General features: G+C 38.2%; 1 long non-coding RNA gene across 2 annotated transcripts in view; it reads right to left on the reverse strand.

Annotated features, from left to right (window-relative positions):
* Positions 1–460: 460 nt before the first annotated feature.
* Positions 461–13,514, reverse strand: part of LOC125184336 (uncharacterized) — a 41,102-nt gene continuing 28,048 nt past the window's right edge. For both annotated transcript variants that reach the window (XR_007168231.2, XR_010834289.1), the window contains exon 3: positions 461–2,427. This is a non-coding gene — a long non-coding RNA (uncharacterized lncRNA). The remainder of the gene's footprint in view (positions 2,428–13,514) is intronic.

A 13,514-nucleotide genomic window follows, 5' to 3' on the forward strand; every position in this document is an offset into this window, starting at 1 on the left:
GTGTTTGCTGGCTAGCCCCCACCTGCCCCCCTCTTTTTTTTTTTTTTTTAAACCAGCCTGCCTGCTAGAGTCAATAGGGGGCATCCCTCATCTGTCTAAAAGAAAAATAGCAGCATACTAATTAGAATTCTATTTGCCAGAAGCCTCGGAGTTGCTGTGCTTATAGATTTCAAGCTTCTTTTGTTTGAATTAAATTGCCAACTTTTCCCCCCCCCCCTTCCTTCTTTGCACTAGGCATGAGAGAGCGGGTGCCTTATTTGATTGAAAGAGGGGGTAGGGGGATGGGGAGGAGGAAAGCCTTAGCTATGGAAATGCTGAGGAAATGTCAGGGTTGTGTTTAAAAATGCCTGGTATGCTTTTCAGTGCCTGACTCCTGTCTTTCTAGCAGGGTTGTCGAGGGGAGGAAAGGGGGCCTGGCACTAAGCGCAGGCACTCTGCCCCTTCTCCTGACACCGAAATTCTGGGGGAGAGCTGACATGCCTTTCCCCAGCTCAAAGCCAGATGGTTCAAGCTTGGATAAAACCTTGGGATGAGATCACAAAGCTTGTTCATAACGGAACACACAACATCTCTGTTTTTCCTGTTAATACCTCCTTTTGTATGCATTGTGTGGGGTGAGGGAGGGGCCAGGGGATATGTCATAAATCCAAAGGAAAATGTCATATTTAACATTAATTTGTTTTCATAACCCTGGAAAAGAATTCAGGCTTTCCCCATTAAAATGACATAATTAACTGCTGAGAATTTTTATTACAAATAATTTTTTTTTTTAAGTTCATGAATAACTGAACGAAATACACACATGAAAGTTTTTTGCTGCCCTTAAGCATCAATTTTTATTTTTTTTAAACATTCAAGGAAAAATTTCACAGGGCAAGCTTCAAGCACGACCACATTTATGCAACTTCCTAAGTTTAGGTGACTAAATAGTATTAGGACCAAGCTCACTTTCCATCTCCACAAAGTATGTCCACACACAATATGGCCATTGACAGTCAAGTCTCATGCACTGATTCACAACCAGGGATAAGCGAATCATGGGGACAGAATAAAGCACTCTATGATCTTCATATTCCTCATAATGATGGAATGCTTGCAAAGGAATCAAAATTCTTTTAGAATACATTAATCAGTCAAATTTACTTGACATTTTCATGGATTTGCTTCCTCCTTACAAATTCTTAGCAGAGCTCACCTGGCTGTGATTGGTGCTCTCGGATGACACTGCCTCTGCTCCCTACCCAGATAAGCTCCTTATTTGACTTCTGCCATAAATGTTACCATACAGCATGCTTAAAATTTTTTGCATGCATCAGTTTAAAATTTGTTTTCCTTACCATTCATTCATCCTATTGCAATTTCGTTTCATATATGCCCACGAAAGGGCAAGATACTTTGGACATGGATATGAATGTGGGAAAAGGAGATGAAGGCTAATTCCACATTTGCCATGTTTGTCAGACAGTACTTAAAGTTAGTAATTTGTAAAGTCAATTCTGTTCCAGAAGAATTTGACCCTCAAATTTGGTGTAAAAATAATACTGAACTATGCCACAATGTTTGACAAATTCTGTTTTTATTTTTTTTCTTTTAAACTTTGAAACCTTTAAGAATTAATTATATTCTAATTTTTTCAAGGAATTCAGGCTCATGCCTGAAATACTAGTCTTTTCCTTTAAAAAATTATCTATACGTTATCATAGTATATTTGATTTTGGCTCTGTAGATGCTGTGATTGTTTTTGCACAGTCCTTCAAAATAAATTTCCTGAAAAAAACACAGAGCTAAAGTACCAGCTAACCACTGCATTTTTATGTATTCATTAAAGATAAGATCTTAAAGGAAAGAGGGAAAATACGGACATTAGTAACTCTTACATATACTCCTCGGTGCTATTATATTTTAATTAGCACAGTTTGCAGGCTGTAACCTTTCCTAGGCCTACATGATGCATGAATATTTTATTTGCATTACTATAAAGTAAAAATAATTTGATTATCATTTGTACTATTTATGATTACATGTTTCTAGACACGCACATAGGCTCTATTTATAGCAGACTTTAGCATTCTTAAATAGCATAGAGTGCTGACAAGCAAAGTATTGATGTTTACAGTATCATGCAAACCCTGAAGCCAACCATGTTCACATCTCTTTGAATTACTTTTCCAATTCGAAGCCTCTAAGAATCCAGTCCTCCTTTATCTCTTCTTGTTATAAAAAGTGGCAGGAGGCAGAGTGGCAGAATGACCCACAAGATGGCACCTGTCACCAGTGGGATTTCTTCTGCCTTCTGCAGGCCAAATTTTGTTTGAACTCACTATGGCCTCTGTCATATCCTCATTTTCCCTTCCACTCTTGCCTCTCCTTCTTAATCCCCTTCGTGCAGGCTCAGGCTCTGTTTACCCAGCTTCCGAAACCTTTTTTCTGCAAGAAGCCAAAGTAAAACTTCATTGAAAGAGGGGTTCAGGATTAAGAGGCAAACCCTGTGCAGGAGGAAACCAGCTACACCACCTGCTGCCTTTAACCGGCTTCACTTAAAGACAGTTTTTCCTATACACAATTACCAGGCTCATTTTTATAGATGTGCATCTGAAATACATGATTGCTTTAGGTCTCAAAGGTGCGGGAGTTGATTAGCTCTCTAATGAAGCCTTTTGTTATTACTTACAGAAAAAGTACATCACATAGATGGAACATATCGTAAGAAAGCTTTCTTACTCTAGGCCAGATATATTTTAACTCTGACCTGGTTAAGATCATCTACAGCAATGAGGTAAAGCAGTTTCTATAAATACAGAATCACTGGAATTTAACAAAAAACTGATTAAAGGCAATGGCAGAAAACAACAAACAAGCACCGTACGATCATTAAGCCCAATGTCCCAAAGATGAAACTGATAATTCACCTGCTATTGAGGCATTTTGTACTTTGTCCAAAATGACGTAAGGGAATGTTCATTAGTTGCCTAACACAGAGCTGGGAACAGGTCTATAAACAAAGATATTGATACGCATCCCTTGTCTTGGACAACACAAAGGTCCAAATCCAAACACTGTTACAAAGACACAGGAAAACCATCCACGGAACACCCTAAAGCTGCAGGCCACTCCATTTAATTCCAATGGCCACAAGGGAGAATTGCTCTGCCACAACACAAGGACTGAGCAGATCACTGGGACCCACATGGAGCCTGATGAACCCAGCAGGTCTTCTGCAGCCTGCACCAGTCCCAGCCCTTGCTACTACTCTTCCTCCACCTCCAGCTTTGAAGATCTCCATGCCCTCAGGTTTTTGTGCACCTTTTTGTGCCTGAGAACATCATACCAGGCTGTTGGTTTCTTCCATTAATCTCTTTCTGGGTTGAGGAGGGAAAAAAATCTTACACCTTGTTCCTAATTGTCAACTTTCTTTGTTCTGTCAACTTCAAAAATATTTATTTATTTACAAATATTTATTCCCCTAATTATCCCAAAGCAGAAATGGGGTCTTTCAGCAGCCACCAGCAAGGACAGAAAGGAGAAGTGTTTCTAAGATCTTTCTCTTTTTTCCTAATGCAAGAAGGCATGAGCTTCAAATCTTACTTATCAAAACTTAAGTCATCAAGAATCTTATAGTTTGGTCAAACCTAGTTATGAAGATCTTGTTTACATATTATTTTATACCAAGCCAAAATTTGTGAAAACAATGCAGAACAGAAAACAATGCAGAACAGTAACCTAAGTTAATCCTGCCATTAAAAATAACTATTACTACCATGAAACCTTTAAAACGTTAGTATCACCAAAGTGATTAAGAATATCTTTTCAATAACTGTCTACAGTTAACACAAATAGCAGACAACATTGCTGTCCCACGTAAGTTGTTTTTACTGTAAACATCCAGAAGAAATTCAGACCTCACATGCAAAATATTTTGCTGAAATTCTTTGAATCCTAGGTATCAATACAGATCCAAGAAGCTGTTTTCATTTTGATGGTCCCTTCACATGCAATTAAGGAATAATCTAAGGGTGTTCATAAAATAAATAAAAGCACTTCAGTAGCTTCTTTTTGAATTAGAAAATGCAGATTCATAAGACTAAAGTGGGTTTATGAATCATGCCAATTTGTCTTGAGCTTTGGGAGAGAGATTTTTTTTGACCCTTTTGTGTTTTCATTTTGAAATGACTTCTGTGCGTGTAGTGTTTTTTTGTTTTGTTTTGTTCTTTTTTTTTTTCCCCTCCTCTGGTAGATTATGAAATCAAGCAAGTCCAACCCAAAATGAACCATTTTGATCAATCTGAAAGGCAGCTTTTTCGAGAATTTTCCTCTGCCAAGAATTTGAAAATGTCACATTTCATTCCAGTATGAACAGAAGCCAGCTTCTGAACTCTCCAAATCCTTTGCGAAATAAAATTTGTCTTTTTCACAACTCCAAAATTAATTTTCCTCAAAGACTGCAGGGTGGCTTAAGATAGTGGTCAGCAGTTGCGGATAGCACGTGGGTGCTTTTTAGTAGCATTAGCATAGTAAGGGCAAGGCCAGGATCGTGGAGTTGGAGCATCTTGAGGGAAGCGTGAGAGGCACCAACTCTCAGCTCCTGACTCTCAGTGCCAGGCTCCAATGCTTCACTTCGAAGCAAGATATAGATGCCGAGGCAAACACCAGCATTTCCTAGCTCCCACTGAGTTTCTATCAATATTCTTAAACTTTAGAAAAGAAAAATACAATCTGGTGTAACAGCCTTAAAAGACCACTGACTACCGCTACAAGAAACATTCTACTACTGGAACCTATGTAGGGATATATATCCAGGAAGTGACTGCCCAGTCAAGTAAGCTCATTAAACTCTTGCTGATTTAAGTCACTCTCCAGTAATGTAGTCCTGTTTCCTGAAAAAAATATTTTCTCCCAATGTCCCTATAAAAGACAATTTTCTACAGATTGTAATTTTGCCAAAGAACTATGTAGGAAATCCTGGAAGTTATCAGGCCAAATCTGTGTTGAATCAAGTCAGTGGCATCAAGGCATCGCACCTTCTACCTGTGGCACTGCACAGAAGCATCTCCCTCTCCAGTCCTTCTCTGGAATGATTCTGGCATAGGCAAGAACACCATTTGGCTGGAAACAACCTCATAATTGTCACTTAACTGAGTTGGGCACATAAAAACCATTGCATCCCTTTGCTTTACTGAATGTATTCCCACAGCCATCCAACCAACCCAACCATGGATACACCATTCATTCCTCCAGGGACCGAGGCCACCCCACCACCTCCCACTGCATGACCACCAGCTGGCTGGGCACAGGATGGGTGGCTTCATCCCCGCAGCACAGCGGTGGCTTTGGGAGAGGGCTGGTGGTCCAGCACATCTGACAGAGCCGCCCGTGCTTTGCAAAATCACTCCAAAATCTGGTTTTGAAACATTATGATTAAATTCTTCTACAGCTGGTACAATAAAACAAGTAGCAGAAATTCTGTGCATGTCAAGGACAGCTATCATTTCTGTTTTATCACTGTTGTTTCACAGCATTTCCTGTGTGAGCCCCATTACTTCTGCTGCTTTTAACTACCATCCTGCTCACTTGGGAGTCATATTTAAGGTCAGGCAGTACACATTAGTCCTGTCTGGAGTAAAAATTTACTCCTTGCTCTGGAAATGACAGGCCTGTACAACAACACACGAAGAAGAAATGCCATTCAAAAACAAAACTACAGGTCTGTCTTTTCCTACGTTACACAAATCCAGTATGAAAACTCTAACCTGTATATTTTTATAGAAGCTCTGTCCCCTGTAATCTCTCTTTGTTTTTCTAATTATTTTAGGCTTTCCTTTCAGGAGTAATAAACAAAGCTTATATTTTCCCAGCATCCCAATGAAGCAACTTTGAAATCATGCCTTGTTGTTTGCTTTATGCTTTCTTGTTTTCTTCAGTACAATTGATGTCAAGATGCCACTCCCCCCACCCTCTGATAGTCTTATTGGCATGGACAGGGAGGAGAAAGATATTTTGGTTTTCATTCAGTTAACCACTCCTTTCTCCAAACCAAGATCATAAAATCAAACAAAACCAGCAAGAGATAATCCTCCACCAATAAATTTATCAAGAGCAAATTTTCTGCAGGCTTGCTAAACTGTCATAAAGGGGAGGAGGTAGAGATCAAATATACTGTTGAGTAAGGAAACAGAGAGCACAAACTTTGTCCTCAGCTCGGGGACAATGATGCTCAAAGATTAACCCACCCTCTCAATTAACACCTCACATGAAAATCCCAGCAAGGTCATGGGATCCGTGCTGCAACTCGGTCAATCAGCACTGCCTGCTTCCATACAAACCAAGATCGAATACAGAATTAACACTGGTCCCCCAAGCCCTCGCTCACAGACTCACGTCAGATTAAGCCCTTGCATGGAGGAGATATGAAAAGCATTTCTAATTAGGGTCTGAGGTTACTGGTTAAAATGCAGTCGAGCAGTCTACCAACCATTCTTCTCACCTCCTCCTCCCCCCCTTTTTTTTTTTTATAATTTTAATTAAACTCAGATACTATTTAATTCCTACCTGCATATATTTAGTACTACTTGAATGTAAACCTGATAAAGAATACTCCTGATCCCCACTTAGCTGCCACAAGCACTTATTAAAAGGAGGGTGACTGTCTTCAAGATCTTCCATGGGTCCGTTTGCAATAATTACTTTTTCTATCAAATGAAAAGCATAATATTTTTCTGTAAATAGATTTTTTTTCCTTGTGAAACCTTGACTTCCCTTTTCTCATGACAAAACTATAATTATAACTTCAGCACAGCAGTTAGTTACTGTCATTCCAGTCCATGAGGAGGCTTTTTCCATATATTCTCTGCTCCTCTTTTTTCATTTCTTACAGGATTCTTGAGACTAACACTTGAAGACATTTTGCAGCCCATTATTCTCACAGAAGCATTGCTGAACACCCAGTATTTTGGGGAGTGGGAGGGAGAGGACTTTGCACTGGTCACATCCTGTTAAATTATTTGTAATTCCAGGGCACTACACAACATACCTGCCATTGTGTGATTAGTAATCTAGATCCCTCCATAACAATTTTTAATATCTACCATGACCCTGGAAGCCTTCACGCTACATCTACAGCATACTAAAGCCTTGTGACTCCAAATTATAGCTCTGAATAATTCAGGAATTGTAACGGTAGCTCAGTACTTATTAAAGCGTTGGGAAAACTTTGGAATTCTCATATCTACAGGCTCTCTATTATTATTATTCTGATAATAAAGATGTTTTAATATATGCTATTGCTATTCTTACAGGTTACCACAGTACCATTTGTGAAGAGTCAATAAACGATCCAACTCCTGTATTAAAGGGCTATACCTCAGAGTATCAAAGGATACAGTAAAATGAAGATTCCATTTTTCAGGGCAGACAGGAATTAATAATAATCTTTAATAAAATAATAATCTCTACATTAAATTCCAAATTAGACAGCATAAACATTTGCAGCCAAATATTTTTTAAGCTAAACAAAATCATGTACTTATAGAATATCTCAGGCTTTTCCATGACACACTCACTACACAAATAGGGACAAAATTAATGCAAGTCTAACTACTTTAATAACATATTAAACAAATTCTGTCTATGTTAATCCCACGTAAGCAGCTATAATAAGCCTTACTGACAAGGAGGATCTAACGAAGAGTTGAATTTTTCATAGAGGTTTTATTAGGTTCATCAGCCTTCTCAAAAGTCCAGGCCTTCACTCATGTCAGCTCCAAAACCTGGAAAAGATTATCTTCAACTTACTGAGAATAGACATCTCATTTCTAAACGGAAAATTCCATTTGATGACAAAACTTCGTCATATCCTAAGCTTTGAAACCCTGCCACTGGATGTCATACCTGAGTAGCTTTAGGTAAATGCAAAAATTATTTTAAAAGTTTCAATAATCTTGAAAAAAATCTACAAGACATTTTTAGTCTGTAAGAATTACAGTATAGCATTATGAAATAGAGTAATGTATAGCATAGAAAGCATCCAAAACATCATTTTGGTGAAGTTTACTAATGAACTGCTTTCCCAAACTGTTGGAAAAGCTTTGTTACTTTCTGGGTAGTCAAGCACTTGCACTGACACTGACTCTCCTCAGCTGACTACCCTACATTGACTATGCTCCATTAATGGTTTATCAGAGCAGATATCCCACACTATAAAAAGTGCTCTAAATTCATTTAGAATTCAAAGCATCCTTTCCCCAAAACTTTGTAGACTATCAGATGGGGCTGGGAGAAGTATCCATAGTCCACCTCACTAAATAAAGCCAGTAAAGTGGGTTGAACCAAGTAATCCTAGTGTGACCACTGCTTTTGATTTCTGGTTTAAAGCAGGTGATAAGGTTTTATTTAAAACCACCCTCATAATATTTGGTGTGAAGCAGATGATAAGGTTTTATTATTGCTACCTATTTTTAAAAGCAAGTTACTCTCCAGATGGCTAAACTTGTGCAAAGCTTACATTAGAGGAGACCTGGGTTGAGTAGGAAATCTGTCTATTCAGGAGGAGGAGTAACGGTTCCACCATATTATACTTCACAGAGGCCAGTGAGCTGGTGGTGAAAACTGGCTGCCTGAATGCCACCTTCACCTGAAAACAGTCCCCACACTTTCATGTGTGGTGCCTCAGTGCTTTGCAGCACAGTGAGAATGAGACCATGTTCCCCCAGCTTGTTCTCAGCCACCAGGACACAAGAAGTTGACCCTGACATTGACACTTGCAGATGCACAGTTGGAAGCAAACCCAGGAATCTTTGCTTTTACCTTTATTTCAACTTACAGAGTAAGCAAATCAAAATGTCTGGTTTGTACAGCCTTCAACTGCTCCCATGCAAATTATACTTTCACTTTTCACACTAACATTGGTTGAAGAAGCTTCTTAACATCAATAGAAACTGTAGAGAGCTCTTCATCCAGCCAGCTCAGTTTTACACAGAAATAGAAAACATTTTCTATTCCATTTTTTTCTATTTTAAATAGAAAATATCTCCCCACCTCCTTAGCAGATTTAACTTGTTTCTCTCTTTTATTATTATTTTTTAAATAAACAAAGTTCAATAACTTCATAGCATTAGCCTTTAAGCTTCAGGTGCTGTTCAGGGATAAGTGTACATGAAAGGATCTAAGAATATACTACACGAGGAGTGGTAGACTTTTTTGTTCTTTTACTTACTGTTGTCAATTTTGGAAAACATTGCTTTCAATACTGGTTTAATGCAAAAATGAAAAAAAACTGACAATTTTGCAAGAATATTTTTTAAAAATAAAATTTTCATTTTAGTCTTTTACCATAGTGAAAGAGAAGCAATGATTACCCTCAGCTCCAGAGATTTTCCGTTCTTGAAATATATGAAGAAATCTCCTGAATGTTGCTAAACATGGCAACAGGAGCAGACAACACAAGCAGCATCTCTGAAAACTCCTCAAAATCCTTCAGGATTAAAGTTTGTGAAGACAGTTGTATTGAGGTCTCTGTTTTACTTCTAAAGCATTTACCTTTTAGGTGACTTTCAAGGTAAGCATGTCCTGATGTGAAGAGCCTGAAATATTAGCTTACTGCAGAGAAAATATCACCCCATTTTCAATTAATGACAACCAACTTAATCCTGCAAAACTCCATTACAGACAGGTAAGGAATAAATGGACAATTAACCACCATGGAAACAAAAAAAAAATAGGCTCCTGACAAAAGATTTTTCAATCTTAAATGCATCATTATTTTTAATAAAATATGTTGTGTCACCATTATTTATCCTCAAATTACACCTGCCCCTTCCTTATACCAACTCAGATTAACATGCAAAAGCGCTACTTGCCCCTACGTACATTAGAGGAGCTCCTGTTTAGGTCAACAGAAAAAAACTTGTCTAAAAGAGAAGAAAACTGTCAGAATACAATGTTCTTTTCTAAAGCTTGTCTTTCCCATCTAGCTAACTAGTATTCTTCTCATTTAAACTACTCAGGTAAAAATAACCATTAAACATCACCTAAGTACTACTTAAATTCTATTTTGGGGATTTATGACTAGGATTAACTTCATGTCAGCTTTGTGTCACCTTTTAGTACAGGCCTGAATGACAGAAATTCATTTAACCACAGTTTGAATCCCATTTCTTCCCTACTTCTGTATTCATACACATTTTTCTAACATATATTGATCTCAGAAACCCAGAGTCACTTTTTAACACTTTATTAAATACAATATATACAAGGTAACATATTGAAAGTATAATAATGAGGCCAATGGTAATATAATAATGACATCTAAAGCTCTATCAAATACGTAATTAATATTTTAATTATATATCACATATATCTGCGCCCCACTGTGAAAAATAACTGGGTCTAGTAATTTTCATGGCCAATGACAAGATTACTATTACTAATGGTCTGAGGTACAAGTGTTTATTTTTAACATTATTAACGGTACTAATTATGATGAATATGATTATTTAGAGTCATTAGGTGGTAGAAGAGTTTGATGATCCACTCAGGTGCCTAGAATTTAACATTCTCCATCTACCATCTATGGAAATTAATGACATAGCTTAACTCTATTGTTATCGTATGCACTGCCATGAAAATTGCTTTTAAGGAGGAAAAAAGCAAAAGGGATCATCCGAGTGTGCTGTCCATTTCTTTACCATCCTACAAATGTTCATGTTTGCAAATTGGTAAGAAAGACAGAAAATAAGATGTTACGCACTGAAAAAAAATGAGACGGTAACTTTGACAGAGGGACAGGTTTCATGAGCACTCCTTCATGCAGAAGTACTATTTTCGTTATTGTAGGGCTTGGAATCAGCGCTCTTGGGCCAGGTACCAGGTAGATACAGGTATCCACAAGAGCTTGCACAGGCATGACAGACAAAGGAGTATTTTACAATGCCCCTTTTGCAGATGGCAAGCTTACACCACAAAAACCAAAGGATCCTAAGACCATATAGCTTATACAACTTGGAGCATCTTCATCCACACCCATGAGCATGGCACACCTCACCTCCCTTTGCTGTCTGTGCACCTTCACACACAAGAAATACCTGTGAAGATGCTTATGTGACTGAGGTATTTGGGCAGAGAAGGTGCCACAGGAGCTCAAAAACATATTACAACTGTGTTTGCAGGCTCCCAGGTAAGGAAATCTGGTTTGGTGGGCAATTTTGGGCTTGTTACTGGCAGAGAGCACCAATACAGACACAAAGGCTGCAGCAGGGGTAGGCACAGAACAATCGTTTCCTAAAAATCAGAGTTGCAGCCTCAGCAAGGCCTCCACAACATTTGCTTTCACTACAATTGATATGCTATCCACATAACCACAGCATGGCCTTGCAGGTCTCAACCAAATACTGCCTCGATGAGGAAAATGTACATATAATTTTCCCATTGATTTTTAAGCCAGTCAATGCTTAACCCTTTACAGGACTCTCAACCCTGCAAAATGGCTCCTACAGATCCCATGGATTGCTTATGCATTAACTGCCTGTTCACTATAAACAATTGTCACCTCTGCAGCTAGATTTCTTGCAGCACACAGAAGTAGAGGGCAGAATCATTAGCTAGTTAAATCTGATAAATACAGACTCTCAGAAAAGGATGGAAGAAAATGGACCATTCTCACTTTGTAATGCATTTCCTTCAGTGACTGGCACACTATTAGGATTGGGATCAAAGGGGGTGGGATGCTGGCGTCTTTGGATTTGGGCCTTTCACGTCGTCTGATTGATGGAACTGAAAGGCTTCTGCTTGTAAAGCAGTCACCCCAAACAGCTGTCTCTTGCTCCTGTCCTCCTCTCCATTGCAGTATATGCAGTTCAGATTTCATTTATCAACCTCTTTGAATAGCAACACCCTTACGGTGGAAGTAAAGCCTTGCATTAAAAGAGGATGCTTAGCAATTTGCATGCATGCACTGTATTGCTAAGCACTGTACAGCATTACTTGCCAGAGGACACACAGCAATGCGTATCTCCTATCTCCCACACTTTTCTGGTTTCTTAAATTATCAGTGTTTTACTTCCCTTTCATGTTCAAAGCATAGCAAATTTATTTGATATATTCTGAATGCTGAAGCATGCCAGTGACATCAATCAAACTACAGAACACTGGGAAAGCTGCTATAGAGTAATCAGAATTGGCCATAAGCTATAAATATCTACTCTCTCACGATTCTTTTGGCTGCTTTGCAAACTTTGATCATTAGCACTGATCAAAGATCATGAGGGATAAAATGGTATTATGTAACAATGGCATGTATGCTACAGCTGATACTAAGGGCTATATATGACCTATGCATGACTGTATTGTCTTTCTCTACACACCAGGAGCATTCATTAAAATGGCAGATTTATTCTGCTGTACCTTAAAGGACATATAACAGAAAACTGTAGTAGAATCAGAACTGGCATTACTCACAACCAGCCTGTTTTGCATTTGTATTCTCTGCAACATACCTCCTTATAAACTGCACAGGTAACTGTCTCATACAATGTCTAATTATGCCCAAGAGGTCACAAAACATGACTAATGACTTTTTATTGTTTTCCCACTTTGAGATGAATTAGACATTTCCTCTCTAATAGCAGGATATATCAAGCACTTCACAGGTATATCTTGCATAGTAAGGTTATGCAAGTTAGGCTTTGCATTTTAATCTAATCCTTATTTGTATGAGAATGGTTTCTTAATGAACATATCTTTTATTGATTTGTAAAGCATCCTCCATTACTAGTGCAGTTTTCCCAAATTAAAATTATGATATAGAATATGGGTTCACCATCCTTGTCTGACAGCGTACTTCTCTGCCCCATACTCTGAATTAAGTATTTAAATACCTTATCAGAGCCTCAAAGCTTTCAGGCAAACTAAAATAGTATCCAACCTCATAGTTGTCAACTAAAATGACACAAAATTGTTTTGTACAGAAGAAATTAAATGAATACAGCCTTACTCATTAACTTATGTTGAATTTTCTTAGGAAATCCATCCAAAAAGAAAAAGAACTAATTGTTTCAAGTCCTCAGTCTTACACTTCTCCCAGGAAAAACAGAACATTTAAGTTTAAGAGTAAGCTTACCCAGTCAGGAACAAGAATGCTGCATGATTCGCATGGCCACATGCTGCTTACCAGTAAAATCTACACCGGTAATCCGTACAGGTAAAATAAGAAGTGCCAATGCACATGCATTGACAAAACTACACAACTACACCTGCACAACAAATCAAAGTTCATCTGTCAAACAGAAGACTATTGTTTGCTCAAATGTGTTGTTCATCGTTATGTTCTAATCCTGCTTTGTTAATGCTTCACACTTTCTGAAGCTTGTAGATAGTTCTAGTACTTTCAAAAACTAACTTATAGGTAGAGGTGGTCTCTCCAAAGTCTTACAAGAAAGGCTGAAAAAACAAGAATGGATCCCATTTCTCCTGGGTTCAAGCCAAGTAATTTAAACACAAAGTCTTTCTTTAGCTGAGCTGGGGAA

Source organism: Anser cygnoides, chromosome 11, assembly GCF_040182565.1.
Source record: "Anser cygnoides isolate HZ-2024a breed goose chromosome 11, Taihu_goose_T2T_genome, whole genome shotgun sequence".
NCBI lineage: Eukaryota > Metazoa > Chordata > Aves > Anseriformes > Anatidae > Anser > Anser cygnoides.